This window comes from Lichenostomus cassidix, chromosome 20, assembly GCF_008360975.1.
Source record: "Lichenostomus cassidix isolate B80296 chromosome 20, HeHo_3.0, whole genome shotgun sequence".
NCBI classification, from domain to species: domain Eukaryota; kingdom Metazoa; phylum Chordata; class Aves; order Passeriformes; family Meliphagidae; genus Lichenostomus; species Lichenostomus cassidix.
Genome location: NC_139500.1, coordinates 13,311,988 through 13,327,080, shown reverse-complemented (window position 1 = coordinate 13,327,080; position 15,093 = coordinate 13,311,988). Strand labels below are relative to the sequence as shown.

The 15,093-nt window shown below is 59.2% G+C and overlaps 1 protein-coding gene across 5 annotated transcripts in view; it reads right to left on the bottom strand.

Moving 5' to 3' along the window:
- Window positions 1–10,875, bottom strand: part of DLGAP4 (DLG associated protein 4) — a 144,910-nt gene extending 134,035 nt beyond the window's left edge. For 2 of the 5 annotated variants that reach the window (XM_085079064.1, XM_085079065.1), the window contains exon 1: window positions 10,724–10,874. The gene's annotated coding sequence lies outside the window, so the exon portion shown is untranslated. Of the gene's footprint in view, window positions 1–10,723 lie in introns of all 5 variants that reach the window. The other 3 variants (XM_085079066.1, XM_085079068.1, XM_085079063.1) reach the window with 2 other exon arrangements.
- Between the last annotated feature and the right edge of the window lie 4,218 nt (window positions 10,876–15,093).

Genomic DNA, 15,093 nt, shown 5'->3' with positions numbered 1-15,093 from the left:
ACACACAATATCCCTTCACATCCCTCTGAGATAGGCAGGTTAGAGCAGCTTTCTGGCTCCAATGAAAACCAGTAGCTCAGCATAAACAGACATTTGTGGAAATAAAATTCCTTTTATTTTTCTCTGAAATTTGCGTCTGTCCACAGAGCATCAATTCCTCCTGCCATGGGCTGTGGGATGCTCCTGGAGCACCCACAGATCCCCCCAGGACCGAGATGGGAGCCTGGTAGATGGATCCTGATGGACCTGGTAGGTGCTTGGTCTGAGTCCATCCCTGTGGAAGTGGCTGGAGAAATGGGGATGCCAAACATCTTCCTGGCTGCTGGCAGAGGCAAAGATGGCTGGATTTGATGGTTTTGAGGTCAGAACCACAAAGCAGGAGTTCCTCCAGAACCATAAAACCTCCTGAGTTGGAAGGGACCCACCAGGATCATCCAGTCCAACCCCTGGCCCTGCCCAGGACACCCCAACCATCCCACCCTGTGCATCACTGAGAGCATTGTCCAAAGAACCTTTCCCTGATATCCAACCTCATCCCCTTCTCGACACATCTCCAGCTGTTCCCTTGGGTAATTCCCAAATAGTTAGAACTCATCCCTCTGGGGAGGACCAGTCCAGTCCAGGAGGGTCCAGCTGATCAGCCCTGGATGTGTCAAATGCTCTGGGGCAGAGATGCACAGCCAGCTGCTGGGGGCCTCGGGCATGGGCATTAATGAATTAATGGATGGGTGTTCAGAGGCACAGCAGATGCAGTTTAGGGTGTTCTCTAATGAGGTTAAAGCCTGACTAGGAACGACCCCTCCAATCCCTGGTTTGCTTGTGGGGCTTTGGCTCCAAGGCCACTCCTGTGTCCTGCAGCTGTGGCAGGCACAGGATTTGGTCACTCCATCCCATGGGAAGTGGGATGAGGGGCTGACCCAGCTCCTGCCACCATCACTTCCCTGACCCTCTCCTGCAGGTCAGCGGGGTCCCCCAAAGCCACCAAACCCCCAGCAGAGGAGAGGACACGTGGTGATCCAACCAGGAGACAGCGAGGGAGGAACCCATCGGCAGGGCTCCCCGCTGGAAGTGGCTCACCTTCACTGGGACAAGCAGTGCCACCAAAGTAGGGCTGTGGGGCTCCTGGGGCCGCGGGGCACAGCGGCTCCCTCGGCACGGAACAGGGCGTCTCATCTAATTATATCGGCTGTGTCCCACAAAGAGCAGCTGGCAGCTGGGCTGCCCTATTTCCAGAGCCCTCCTTTGGGCCTGGCAGTACTGCACTGGCACCAGCCTGGCCCTGGCCTGGCACTGGGGTGCCCCGCAGCCTCCAGCCGCAGTGGCTGCAGGAGGGACACTGGCCACATCTCCATACCCAGGGTGGCCCAGCACAGCCTGGATGGGAGCTTCCTTCTGGGCAGGAGACAGCTGTGCGGGGGAGTTCTGATGGATTGGTGGTCTCCATCCCACCCTTCGGACCCTGGCCTGGCTCATGCTGGCCATGGCCCATGGGCTGTGAGCAATCCCACAAAATTCAGAGCAGCGTGCTGGGGACAGGAGCCAGCCCAGCCATGTCCTCCCACAGGACACTGGAGCTTGTGGCCAGGGCAGGTGTGTCCCCACTGCACCTCCTCCCACAGGCACTGGTGCTGCAGCCGTGAAGGGCTCTGCAGCACAAGGCACAGGCTCTCAATGAGTGCCACGGGCACCCCAAACCCGACAGTGTCCTCACACCTCCACCTGCCCCTCTCTCTGCCCAGCAGTCGCTTTCCAGCTCAGCTCAGCCCCTGCCCCAGCAGGTCCCATTCCCCGCCGGGTGAACTCACCCCATAGGGCTGTAGTAGAATCCCAGAATCCCAAAATGGTTTGGGTCAGAAAGGACATTAAAGCTCATCTCATTCCACCTTCTCTGCCATGGTGGTACAACCACTATTCCAGGTTGCTCCAAGTCCCATCCAACCTTGCATACTTCCAGTGATGGGGCATGGATAGCAGCCCTGTGCCAAGAGCCTCTGAAGATAGCTGGAGCCATCAGGAGATAACTGCCACCTCAGGCAGCACCAAGACTCTGCCAGGAGCAAAAGCCTCCTGCCTGTGATGGATCAACTGGAATGAACACATTATGCTGGGATCATTCTCTGGCTCGGACAGTGCCAGGCAAGGGACTGGACAGGAGCTAAGGACACCCAGAGCTGGTGGTGGAGGGGGTGACAAAGGGTCAGTGGATCCTATCTAAACTTCTGTGTGTTCACCTCCCAGAAACTTCACTCTGGAAGTCCTGGCACAAGCCTCCCTCTCCTCATACGGGATCTCTGGATGCTCCACACAGTCAGTAGCCCGTGCAAAGGGTGCCAGAGGCCTGGCCCCTCAGTGAATGCTTGGAGATGCCCCTTGGACCTCCTCAGGAGCTGGTCCTAGGGGAACCCTTCCCTCCTTGCACCCAGCTTAGCACTGGAGCCACTGCCGTTGGGGTGCTAGTGGCATGTGTGGTCCTGCTTTGGGGGGCTGGCAGGAGAGGGCTCCCCCTGCCCCATTCCAGGGACTGGGGAGCGGCTGGGGGCTGCCTGGCCCCTGCCACTCAGGGGGATGATGGTTTAATCCCCGACTTATTTTGGTTGCTAGGTGATCAAATCATCCATCTGCTTGTGACGGGAGAGCGCCGTGAGTCAGCCCCTGCCACAGGCAGCAGAGGGGTTCACTCCAGCCCACCCCCAGCCTGGCCCAGGGCCCTGCATGCCCAGAGGATGCTCTGACAGCAGAGCCTGCCATGGACAGGGGAAACAGGTCCTGCTTGGGGAAGCCAGGTTGCCATAGGGCTGGGAGCATCTACCCACATGCTCCTGGAGAACAGGACCGCCATGGCATCTGGGAGAGCACCACCGAGCTGTGTCCTTGCTGTACCACAATACAGCAGGGCTTTGCTTTGTTGCATTGGATTTTAAGAATAAATTCCTCCCTGTGAGGGTGGTGAGGCCCTGGCACAGGGTGCCCAGAGAAGCTGTGGCTGCCCCTGGATCCTTGGAAGTGTCCAAGGCCAGGATGAACAGGGCTTGGAGTAACCTGGGCTAGTGGAAGGTGTCCCTGCCCATGGCCCATGGATGGTCCATCAGGTCCTTTAAACCCTTTCAAGCCCATTTGGGGATTCAGTGATTCAATCCAGAGCAACTTCGAAGGATCAGATGAGCTCCACTAGAAGCACAGCTCAGCCTGCCCCGCCCCCCCCCCCAGCAGCCTCCCCCTTCCACAGAGACCTGCACACCAGGAGCCTACCCCTGTAAACTGGGAGCCCAGGGAAAGCCAACAGGCTGCTCAGGAGAGCAAGGCAGAAAGGCAACAGTTTGGGAGAAAATAACATTTTCATAAAGTGTTTGAAGTCATTTGGAGGAGGAAAGTGGGAAGGAAAAGGAATCAGAGTCTCTGTGTGTGTGTGATGTGTGCGTATGTGAGAGTGCGACAACAGGAGCCTCCCTCTCCGCAGAGCAGAAACCATCTCAGCTTCTCAGGTTTGGGAGAGTGTTGAGACACTGGGAAATTAAAGCAATGCCCACAGAATGTGTTTGCAAAGTCCAGCTTCTTTAGTGAGGCTCAGCACCACGTGTAGGTGTCACACTTCTGCTGCCAGTGGGCACGTGCTGGGGATGGGTGCTGGGTGAGGGGCTGGGGGCTGCCCAGGACCCCCATCCTCTGCCATGTGCAGCCCACGGGATCTGAAGCCCACCAAAGCCAGTGGAAATATCCTATGAGATCTAAGGGCCTCTGTTGGAGCATCAGTGGCCAACCCTGCCCACGGCAGCCCTGAAGGAGGAGCCCTGCAGCAGAGTGGGGAACACCATGGATGGCAGAAACAGGACAAAACCATGGCAGAGAAGCTGGGAGCTGCCCCAAACTGCTTTCTTAGTCTTCTTCCACAGCACACGGGCAAAAGACCCCCTGCCTGTCCCCTCCCTCTCCCCCCACCCCCTCATGCTGTGCCATGGGCTCAGCCAGCACTGAGGCGGCCCTGCAGCATCCCAACTCCAATGCTCAGCATCCCAAATCCCGGGAGCTGGGCTGGTGGCCTCCCTGCTGCTCCCCACAGCCCTCCCAGGTCCCCTGGCAGCTATCACGACTTCTTAGTGCAAAGAGACTCATTAATGAAGTGGAAAAGGAGGAGGAGGAGCAGGCTGAATGGTCCGTCCTAAGGGACAGTGTAGCAGGCAGGAGGAGGAGAGTGCTCAGCATTGATCTCAGGATAAGCAGCCACCCGAGAGGGGAACGACTGCCCGGAAAATACCGGGGTGAAAAGGCTGAGGGCAGCCAGCCCAGGGGTAGTAGCCATGGAGGTGTGGGCAGGAGTGGCACAGGGCAGGAATTCAGCCCCCAGTGTCACAGTCCCACCTGCTGCACCCTCTCCCAAAAGGCAGGAGGCAAAGCGGGGCCTGCAGGGCTGTGGGCAGGAGGGCTGGGCTCTGGGATGCCCATGGCATCCCTCAGGGCTGCTCACTCCCTGCCCTGGGGCTCAGGTGTCTCCATCCCGCAGGCCACCAGCCCTTTGCCCTGAGCTGCAGCTCCCCACAGCAGCACTGGGGAGGGAGGGAAGGAGGGAGGACAGGCTGAGCTGTTTTCTCCAGCTCAGCGGTTCCCAGTTTGCAAGCTGTCTCTGCAAGGCCTGGCTGCCGTGCCTGTGGGAAGCACTGCTGGGGGCTGGGGGAACCACTGACTCCTGGCCACCAGCCCTGCCTGGGCACAGCCCCAGGAGCAGGGCTGTCCACACCTCAGCTGGGCAGTGCCAGAGGAGGCTGGGGAGCCACGAGAGGGGAAGGTTTCCATCCCCAGCTCGCAGCTCCAAGCAGAGGACAGGAGCAATCAGAGCGACAGTGGCACTGGTCAGCAGCTCTTGCAGCTCCAAGGCCTCACTCTATTCCTCTGGTTCCCAAACCTAGGGAGCCCCAGTGTGCAGCAGCCTCCTGCCCCTGGGTAACACAGGGAGCTCTGAGCCCACCTGGGCCTCCACTGCTCCTGTGTGGGCAGCAGGAGGGCTGCTCTGCCCTGCTCACAGCCCTGGCTCAGGGCTGGGGACAAGACTCCCAAGCCTGGCCACGCCGAAGAAAGGACTGAGGAGCTCATGCGGAGCTTGGGTGCCCCATTCCTGCCCATCCCTGCTGCCCCATCGTGCAGGGTATGCACCTCCCATGAGCATCACCCCCTCAGGGAGTGTCACCATCCACGCTGAACAGGGGCAGGACACACATCTGTGCTGTGAAGGTCTGTCTGTCCATGTTCCTCCACACGCCCAGAATCCTGCTTGGAAAGCAGAACCCAAACCTTCGACTGCCATGAAATTGGTTTTCCCATCCCAGAGGCTTTTCCCCTCAGCAGGCAGGAGAGGCAGGGAATGGTACCAGCAGCTGTGACCTGAGAGCTGAGAAATGCTCCATGCTCCAGCCAGCTGAAACACCTCCTAACACATCACTAAAAGTCATTGGACTTTGAGCTCTTCCCAAACCAGCAGCAGAGCCCAGCTGAGACGGAAGGAGAGTGGGTTATTTAGAAAATGCCAAACCAGCCCTTTCTGATCGTTCAGAAAATCACTAAAACTGTTCAGAACAAGAAAATCACTGGACAGAGGACCTTGTCCATGAACTGGGTCTGCTCAGTCCCAATCCCCACCCCGAGCCCTGGCTGCGTCAGCAGCTCTGCCTAGGAGGGAGGTGGTCCCTATGGCAATGCAGCAGGTCCCTGCCCCACCTGGCTGTGGTGCTCATCTCCAGGACTTGCCCAAGCCCACAGTGCCCCAGCTGAAGCCCAGAGCAGCCATCCCATCTCCGCCATGGGAAGGATTAATCGGACAAGGAAAACAGCGAGGGAGCATCACTTTCATTCCTGCAGTGAAAACTGTGCCATTAAAATCCTCTCTCCTATGACACACACTGAGCCTATTTCCGTAATAGTTTGGCAGGGGAATAACATTACGGAGCCTATAAATACCTCGTGGGGTGCTGCTCTGCTGACGGAGCAGCAGGACGTGCCCCTGCCCACCCTGGGCAGGCTCAGCCACCACCACCACGGCACCCTGAGGGTGAAGGACAGGAGAACAGGGCAGGACTGTCCCAGCCCCGGTGGACAGCGGGTGCCTGGGAGGGCACTGTGGTCAATGGGAACAGAGCAAGTGCTGGGCACGACACCGGAGGGGACAGACCTGAGCCAAGAGAGCATGGAGGTAAGAAAATGGTGGAAAGCACTGGCACCCCGAGGATGTTCCCAAAACAAACTGTGAGGGTCCCTGTGGCTGCAGCCAAGGACTCTGACCCAAAACAGGCTGACACACAACCAGCTCATCTCTGTCTTCCCCATGGGGACTCCAGGTGCAGAGGGGGCTCTCACACCAGAGCAGACACCAGTGGAGGCTCCTTAGGGCACAAGGGGATGCCCTGAAACACTCCACGGATGCTCCCTGTAGGTACTTCCCAGCTCACCCACAGGAGGGAAGCTGCTCCCTGTGGAGTCCTGGCCAACAGCTGGGCCACCCAACGTGAGCGATCAATGACCATCTCCAGCACCTGCTCCTCTACCAAGCCCCTGAGACACTGCAGGTGAAGAAAACACCCAACACAGCGGAGAGGAAAGCAGTGGGGAAGGGGTCTAAGCCCCCCAGCCCCCAGCCAGCCCCCCTTGCCCCCCTGGAATGGCTGGAGCCTGTCTGTCACCTGTCTGTCACCTGCCAAGGAAAATGAAGTGGGTGGTCCCTGTCCTGCGGGGATACATCGAGAAAAACGGCTCAGGGATTGGGATATTAAATATGTGACGTAAGGGGACTTTCATGATGCTCATCACAGGCCTTACCACTCCTCCTGGGCTCAAGTGTCACCTCAAAGCTCCTGCAGAGAGCTCAGCTTCTCCGAATCCTCAGCAACTGCCTTATGGACAGCATGGGAGATACAGGGGACACCAACCCCAAAGGGAGCTGTTGGATGCCTGAAGGAATGGGGTCCTTCCCAGTAGGAGTCACCCAAGGGATGTGCAGAAGTGTCCACACATCCCAGGGAGCCATCTGCAGGAGCCAGGCCCAGGAACAACTAAACCATCCCACACCACTGCCAGCAGAGTGTAGATTTGGAGCTGTCTGTCTCTTTGCCCCCACCCCACACTCCCCCAGACAGCACAAACCCACCAAGGTCATAGAATCTTGGAATCAGAGACTGGTTTGGGTTGGAAGGGACCTTAAATATAATCTGGTTCCTTCCTGAGCAGAGCCAGAACTGGCATGGGAGGGCTCAGCATGGTGGGAACCTTCCCTATGCAACGTCTCTGCAGCAAGAAGGGGCTCAGGACCTTCTCTTGCTCAGAGGGAGAAACACGAGGTCACACCCAGAGCCCAGCAGTGTTCACTGGGAGCTATATGGCTGGTGCAGCCAAAGTCTCTGCCCACAGAGGGACCCAAGTAACCTCCCAGAGCAGAGCTGTGAGCAGGTACGAGGTCTGGAACAGAGACATCTGCAAACCCTGCCATGCCCGTGCCATGGAGAGCAGGACGTGACAAGTTTGGCCTGCAGGAGGTTGGTGCCAACCCCCAGCGTGTGGTTTCAGTAAAGTTCTGCTGTAGGAACCCAGCTTTCAGTGCCTCAAACACTGCCTCAAGCCAAGGGCTTCCCTCACAGATCCAAGCAGAACTTTCACCTCTGTTTATTCTGCACAGAATTGAACACACCCCCAAAATGAGAATAACAAAGCAGCATCGCTGCTCAAAACAACTCCCCTGACTACCCCAGTGATGGCCTGAGATCACCTGCAGCCCCTTTGCCTCAGTAAGTCTGACCAGAGCTCCCCACAACAGGCTCCTGGTGGGAGGTGGGCAACGCTCAGCCTTCCCTGGGTGCCCAGCACACCCAACCCTGCTCCCAAAGGGGCTATCCCGGGCAGTGGAGCTGCAGGGAGGGGCTGTCCATTGCCTCGTACCCTGGCATGGCTGGTCAGGGCACAGCCAGCTGCGAATCCAGGCTGGAAACAGGGTAAGAAAAACCCCGCGGAGCTCCGAATCAGCTCCTTGAACCCCATCCAAGAGCAAATGGGAGCCAGCCCAGCTCCTGGCAGCCTGGCGCTGCCTCGCGCGGGGCTGGCGGCGCTCGGCATGAGCTGATAGCTCCGGCCTGAGCCGGGCAGCAGAACGGGGGACGCAGGTGGCTGTCGGGGACAGTCCTGGGGGGCTGCTCCTCTGCTCTTCTGCCCTGCGCTGCGGATGGCAAGGGGAGGATGCAGGCAGTGAGGACAGCAGCTGCCATCTGGATCCAGGGCTCTCCATCTCTGTGGCGGTGGCAGCAGTGGCTCGGTGCTGATTGTGGGCAGATTAGAGGGGACACAGCGTGTTCATCCCGATCCTGCTGCGCTGCAGCTACCCAGGCTGGAAATAAAGCCTCGTTTTTCATGCAAAGATGCACAATGGTTAACAGGGAAAAGCTTGCCTGGGAGGCATGCAGGTAGCAAACCAATTTCCAAACGGGTCTCCAATTACTCCTGATGGTTATTCGATTTACATTTTTTTTCTGGCTCACCAGATGTTGATGCTCCGAGGGTGAAATTGGGCCCAGCACGAGGGTGTGGGGAGGTGCAGGAGTCTCCTGCTGCAGAGTGGCATGTTTCCCTGGAGCTGCTCTGTTCCTCGCCACTCGCAGCCGTGCTTCCAACTGTACCGTGCGTCATGGACACGGAGAGGAGTGAGGGAGCTGGGCTGCTGCAGACACCGGAGCCACATCTGCCCAAGCTGGAAAAGCCCCATTTCCCTGCCTGCACAAGCAGCAGCCCCGTGTCCTGGAGCAGGAGTGGCAGCTCCTACCAGGCGACAGCTTCCTACAAGAAGCCCCTGAGCTGGCTCTGTGCTCTGCTTCCTTGGAGGAGAAGCAGTTGGAGGTGGATTTGTGAGGCTCCGAGAGTCCATTTTGCAGGAAATGCTCCAAGCTGCCCAGGTCCTGCGGAACGCCAGCCCCACGCCTATGCATGGCCACAGCTGCTCCCGGTGCCACAGGTGCTGGTCCCACACCAGGCATGGGGTCAGGGAGGTCACCAAGGCTCTGCTCCTCAAAGGCATGTTGGTGCCAAACTCCAGTGGAAATGATGGCAACAAGGCTCTAAATCCTGCTCCTGCCCGGGCCTCGTCCTGGACCGGAGCTTCCAGAGTGCGTCATGGCCAAGGCCCATAGGAGACTTTGTTATGTGGCACCTCTTTCCTAGAGGGGACTGGCATGGGGGGGGGGACTGGCACGTGGTGGGGACATTTGTCTGGCCCTCCAAAAGTCTAATGAGAGTGCAATGACCCAACCAGCACGCTGGGACTGATCCAGGCCCTTGCTGTAGCTGAGGGGCACTGGGGGTGGGACAAAGGGACAAGGACAGCAGGCACTGCCCTGCCAGGCGCTGCCACTCGGTGCCAATCAGCTCCATTCCCTGCTGGCTCCATTCCCCACAGCCCCACTGGCTCTGGGCAACCGGGAGCACCTTCCCATGGGAAAACTGGCAGGAAGAGGGGTGAGGGTTGGGCAGAGGGCTGAGGGTCAGGCACCACCCTCACACTGCAAACCACCCTGGCCAAGGGGAAGGACAGGGCACATCCTAGGCACAGCAGACACAGGCTGGGGCCATGCTCGGTGTCAGTGGCCACTTGTGAGACAGGGACAGATACCCAGAGACTGCCAGGGGTTGCAGCCAGGCTGGGGCCCAGGAGGAGCAGGCAGCCCGGGCACGGGTGTGCTCACACAGCTCCCCACACGTGCCTGCTCCCTCCATCACCCTGCGCATTCCCTGGCACACACCTCCAGCTCCCACGTCCTGCACACCCACAGGGCTATCACCACTGACTGCTGCACACACGCGTATGTGACACACACCCTCGGTGGGGCACACGGACCCCAAGGGGAGCACACACACCCCCAGAAGGACACACGCACATCCAAGGGAGCACACGCATATCCAAGGGGAACACACACCGCGAGCGGGGCACACGTAGGCGCGGGCCGCGCACACCTGCACGGCCGGGCTGGGGCCGCTCCCCTGCCCGGGCTCGCTGCGGAGGGCACGCACGGGGAAACGGGGCCACGCTCAGCCCCGCACCCCGACCCCGACAGCCACCGTGGGTTCCGCAGCCGGCGCGGCTCCCCAGCGGGTGCCCCGCACACGGCCGGGCCGGGGGTCCCGCACACGCACATATTTGTGATGCGGGAAGCAGCGAGGCAGCGGCGGAGCCGGGCTCTGCCGTGGCTCCGCACCCCTGCGCAGCCGCGGCCCCGCCGCGCCGCAGCCCGCACCGGCAGCCGGCCGCCCGCTGCCCCGCACGGACACGCGTGGGGTGGGCTGGGCCACGCCCCCCGGGGGTGCTGGATCTCTCTCTCTCACACACACACACACACACACGCTCTGAGCCCGGTTGCTCCGCAGCCACTTAACTCCTTGTTGCCCGTTCCCGCAACAGCTAGCCCAGCCCTGCACCAGCGAGCCCCTTCCCCGCACCGTCCGGCCATCCCTCCCGCACCGTCCGGCCATTCATCCCGAACCGTCTAGCGACCCATCCTGCACCAGCCAGCCCGTTCCCGCACCAGCCAGCTCGTTCCCGCACCGCTCGGACCTTCACCCCGCACGGTCCATCCCTCCATCCCGCACCGTCCAAGCCGTTCCCCACACCGTCTGTACCTTGGCCCCGCACCGTCCATCCCCGCGCCCCGCACCGCCCTCCCGCCCCGCTCCCGGCGCCCCCGGCCCCGCCGCAGCCCCTCCTCACCTGGCCCGGCTGTGCGGGTCTCGCGGCGGGGAAGCGCCCGCTCCTCACAGAGCCCCGGCGGACTGGGCGGGGGGCCCGGCTCGGCTCGGCCCGGCCCGGCCCGGCCCGGCCCCGGCCCCGGCCCCGGCCGCTGGCCGGCCCCGCTGCCCCCCTGCCCGCGGCGCGGTGCGGCCGCCTCGCCCCTATGCGGAGGCTCGAGCGGCACCGAGGCGATGCCCATTCATTCAGCTTGGCCCCCGCAGCCCTCCCCTTCCGCCCCGCGCCCCAGCCGCCTGCATGGAGGGGGCTGGCGTTGCTGCAGCGGTACCCAGAGCCCCCGGAGAGCACAGTGCGGAGAGGAGGGAGGGAGAGGAGGAGGAAGGAGAGCAGAAGGAGGGAAGAGGAAAGAGGGAGAGGGAGATGGCTGCCCCCAAAACCAGAGCTGGATCTGGAGAAGACTCTGGGATTTCCACCAGGAAATCAGGGCAGGGAGCGCAGCGGGGCCGGCGCAGCACCCCCCGCCCAGCCCGGCACGGCAGCCCCAGCCCGGCTCCCGGGGATGTCAAGCCAGAGGCTGGGACTGCGGCCGGTGGGCACGGCCCCGTGCGGGGCTGGGGCAGGGCACGGCCCCCCTGCAGAACCCAAATGCCCTCCCCTAAGTCAGGGCTGACCCAGCTGGGGGCACCAGCCACCCCAGACGGGAGCTTGGCTTTAAGGGCATGGAAAGCTCGGGGGGCACCTTTTGATGGTGTTGCCAACCTGGTGTGCACGGGCTGCATGCTTGGCCCCACATTTGCCTTTTGGCAGAGCCCAGCTTTGTTCAGATGGGGCCACTTCACCCCCACACACAGTGAGTACCCCCAAAAATGCACTGGTGTCCTGAGCCACAGGATAACATCCTGCATACCACATCAAAATTTCTCAGCTTTTCCTAATCTGGGTCTTGCTTAACCCTCTGGAAAATAATCCACTGACCATCTGCCACAGTGAAATTCATTTACAACCTCGCACAAATTAGGCTCAACTGTTCACTTCCTGCTCCACTGCTGCTCGGGGCTTTTGGTCATTTTGGTGCACGTGTGTCTTCCTTCCCAAGGGCTGGGGGTGACTTCGCCATGGGTTGGGGGTGACTTCACCATGGGTTGGGGGTGGCCTTACGATGGACTGGAGGTGACCTTGCCATGGACTGGGGTTGACTTTGTCCTGGGCTAGGTGTGACCTTGACAGGGGCTGGGTGTGACCTTGCCATGGGCTGAGGTGACCTTGCCATGGATTTGGGTGACCTTGCCAGCCCTGGGCTGCAGGGGAGTGCCTGCTCCAGACATACTGTCAGATCTCAGGGTGCTTTGCTCCTGGTGGGATGGCATTCCCATGCCCTGCCTGCACAGAGTCCCATCGCAGGGAGAGCTGAGGAACCTGTTTGGGGATACAGCCTCTCTCCTTGGCAGCCCTTGGAGGTCTGCAGGGCAGACAGGATGGGTCAGGCAGGACAGAGAGCAGGAGCTCTTGGATTTCCCTTTGCCAGGGATTCCCAGCCTGACCTCAGGTGATCCAGGTATCGGTGGTTTCAGAGGTGATTGTGAATCTGTGGATTTTGCTGTTTTGGGATGCCTGACCAGGGCTGCCCCATGGGAGTGAGGTGGTTGGAGCCAGGACTGCTCAGTTCTGTGAAACACCTCCACAGTCTCTGCACCTGTGTTAAAGCCTGGCCTGAGGGGGTGAGCACGGTGCTGGGAGCAGCTACCATGGGGATTTTCCCATCCCTTTACCCTGGTGCTTTTGCAAATGGAGAGCTGGCTTTCTGGGGAAGAGGCTTCATTCTCTAAGGAAAATGGAAATATACAGATTTTTTTTCCTCCCTGTAGCAGATTCAGCAAAAGTGCAGCTGCCTTCCCAGTCCTGAATACAGAATTGACCATTCAGTTCATCCCTAAGGGGAAATGACCCAGCAGAGAGGAACAACGAGCCCCACAGTGCTCTCTGCACCCTCCAAAATCTTTCTCAACCCTGGCATTTTCCTCTCCCAAATTCCAGGGGCGCCTGGCTCCCTTTGCAGTACAGTGAAAGCTCTCCTCATGCTTCCAAACCCCCTCTCTGAAAGCCTATCAGCTTCAAAATGTTTTTATTTTCTTTTCCCTTAAATTGCAATTTGTCAGGTTATTTGTCTGTGATGGAGCCTGGGGTCCAGAAGCACTGGGACAACCTGATCAGGAGCTGGGTGAGTGGCCAACTGAGAGGCACCCCAGTGGGAAAGGGCATTCCAGCCCTGCCGAAGGCACAGAGTGTCAGGATCCCAGCGCTGGGATCAGGCAGCCCGGAATTTTTTGGCTGTGAAGATCAATGCTTTTTCCATCATCCTGCCTATTCCTGAGCCTTACGACAGCTCCAAGAGACTGAAAGGACATTAAATGAAGGCATGAATGATGTTTGCTGCAGATTTCACCGTGAGCGTCTGCGTTCTCCTCAGGAAAGTCACTCAAGAGTCCTGAGCAGGCCAGACCAGGTGCAGTGCCGGGGGGATGGAGCAGCCCTGGCAGGCTGCAGGAGCCCCTGCTGGGGTTTCAGGCAGCAGCCCAGCAAAGCCTGTGTGGAGGAAAAAGATAAGAAGGGATATTTGGAATTTAGGAAGACATTTAGGAGAAAATGATTTTATAATATTTAAGAAGAAATTCCTCCCTGTGAGGGTGATGAGGCCTTGGTGCAGGCTGCCCAGAGAAGCTGTGGCTGCCCCCAGCTGTGGCTGGAAGTGTCCAAGGCCAGGTTGGAGGGGTCTTGGAGCAAACTGGGGTAGTGGAAGGTGTCCCTGCCCATGGCAAGGGTATGTAACAAGATATTCTTTGAGGTCTCTTCCAACCCAAACCATTCTGGGATTCTAGGAATGAAGGGCAGCTGGAGAGGTTTTTCTGTGAAAGAGCCCAAAGCTTCATTTCTCAGCTGTCCAGGAGTCAAGAGGGGGCTTGGACATCTGCAGGAAAACGTCAGGCAGCTATAGAGACTTCTCCAAGTGAAGACAAATGGTTCTCATTCTTGATGAGCTAGGAGGGAGAAGCATGGGGGCCTAGGAAGAGGTGACACATTCAGGACAGAGGGGAAATGATCTCTCCAGGAGCTGGTGTGGTGAGCACTGGTTAACCTGGCTGCTGCTGCCAGGCCAGAGAGCTGAGTGCAGCCCTCATCCAATCGCAATGTTCCTGAGCCCAGTGGAGTGTTGGACCTGAGGAACTGACACAAAGGCTTTACCTTGGAAGCAGTGATGCAGAGAACAGGTGGGACTCAGGTGTAGCTGGGAGGAAGAAGCTGAGCTCAAGGTGGAGCAGAGCAATGTCTGCACAGCAGGGATGGCAGAAGGCTTCAAGCAGGATGAGGAACTCTGCTCTCTGTATGCTAAAACTGGGCTGAGGGGCTGACCCTGCACCAGGAAACGTCAGCCAGGCTGGCTGGGTTTTTGAGAGAGAGAGACAAGTCTGGCACAGCACGGTGGATCTGAGAGTCACCATAGTGATAGCGGCTGGAGCGGGTGGGTGGTGGAGATCAGCCAGCGATGGCTGTGAGAGGGGAGCAGGCAGAGCTGCAGGACAGCATGCTCTGGGCACCCAGCAGGACCGGGAGGCAGGGGAATGGCAGGCAGAGATCACAAAGGCATGCAGAAAACCAGGGAAGAGCAGCAGAGAAGCTTTCTAAGCCTTTCTAAGCTTTCTAAGTGTGGCTGAATGTGTGGAGCAGGAGAAAGATTAGAGAGCTTTAAAACCTTTGGGGAAAACCTGGGGACAGGACTCTGCTGGGCAGGTGGGACAGAAGGCAGGGACAGTGTGAGTGTGGAGGTGGAGGAGGAGAAGGCCTGGGAGATGGGGCAGCAATCCAAGGGGATTTCTCCAGACTTAGAGATGTTTGTTCTGCAAACCTGAGGGGCCCTGGCATTGGTTGTGGGGACAGCACAGCAGAGCAGAAGGAAGGTGTGATCAGGCTGTCCCCAGAGCAGGGAGCTGGCTGTTGCCTGGGGAAACAGAGGGATCCAGAAGAGTCCCACCAGGGCAGCAGGACAGAGGAGAAGAGGGCAAGGGTTGACAAGTTAGGGTCTCTTGCATCCCTTATGAAAGATGCTGTGTGGGAGGGCAGGGAGCTGAGAGGAACAGGGTCCTTTAGGGAGGAGGAGACAGAACCAAATCCCGAAGGAACTGTTTTGAGCTGAGGATTTGGCTTGAGTTGGGGGTCTTGTTTTATGGTTTGCTCCATGGGCACTTGAGGTGTGTGACCCCCCCCTGCTCACACTAAGACCATTCTATTTCAAGTTTGATCATCCTGGGGCGTTTAGCTAGTGTGGCTTAGGACAGGCTGTGAGTGTCAGTCTGCTCTTCGGCAGGAACGATTCCCCTGGCACTGCATTTCTGCTG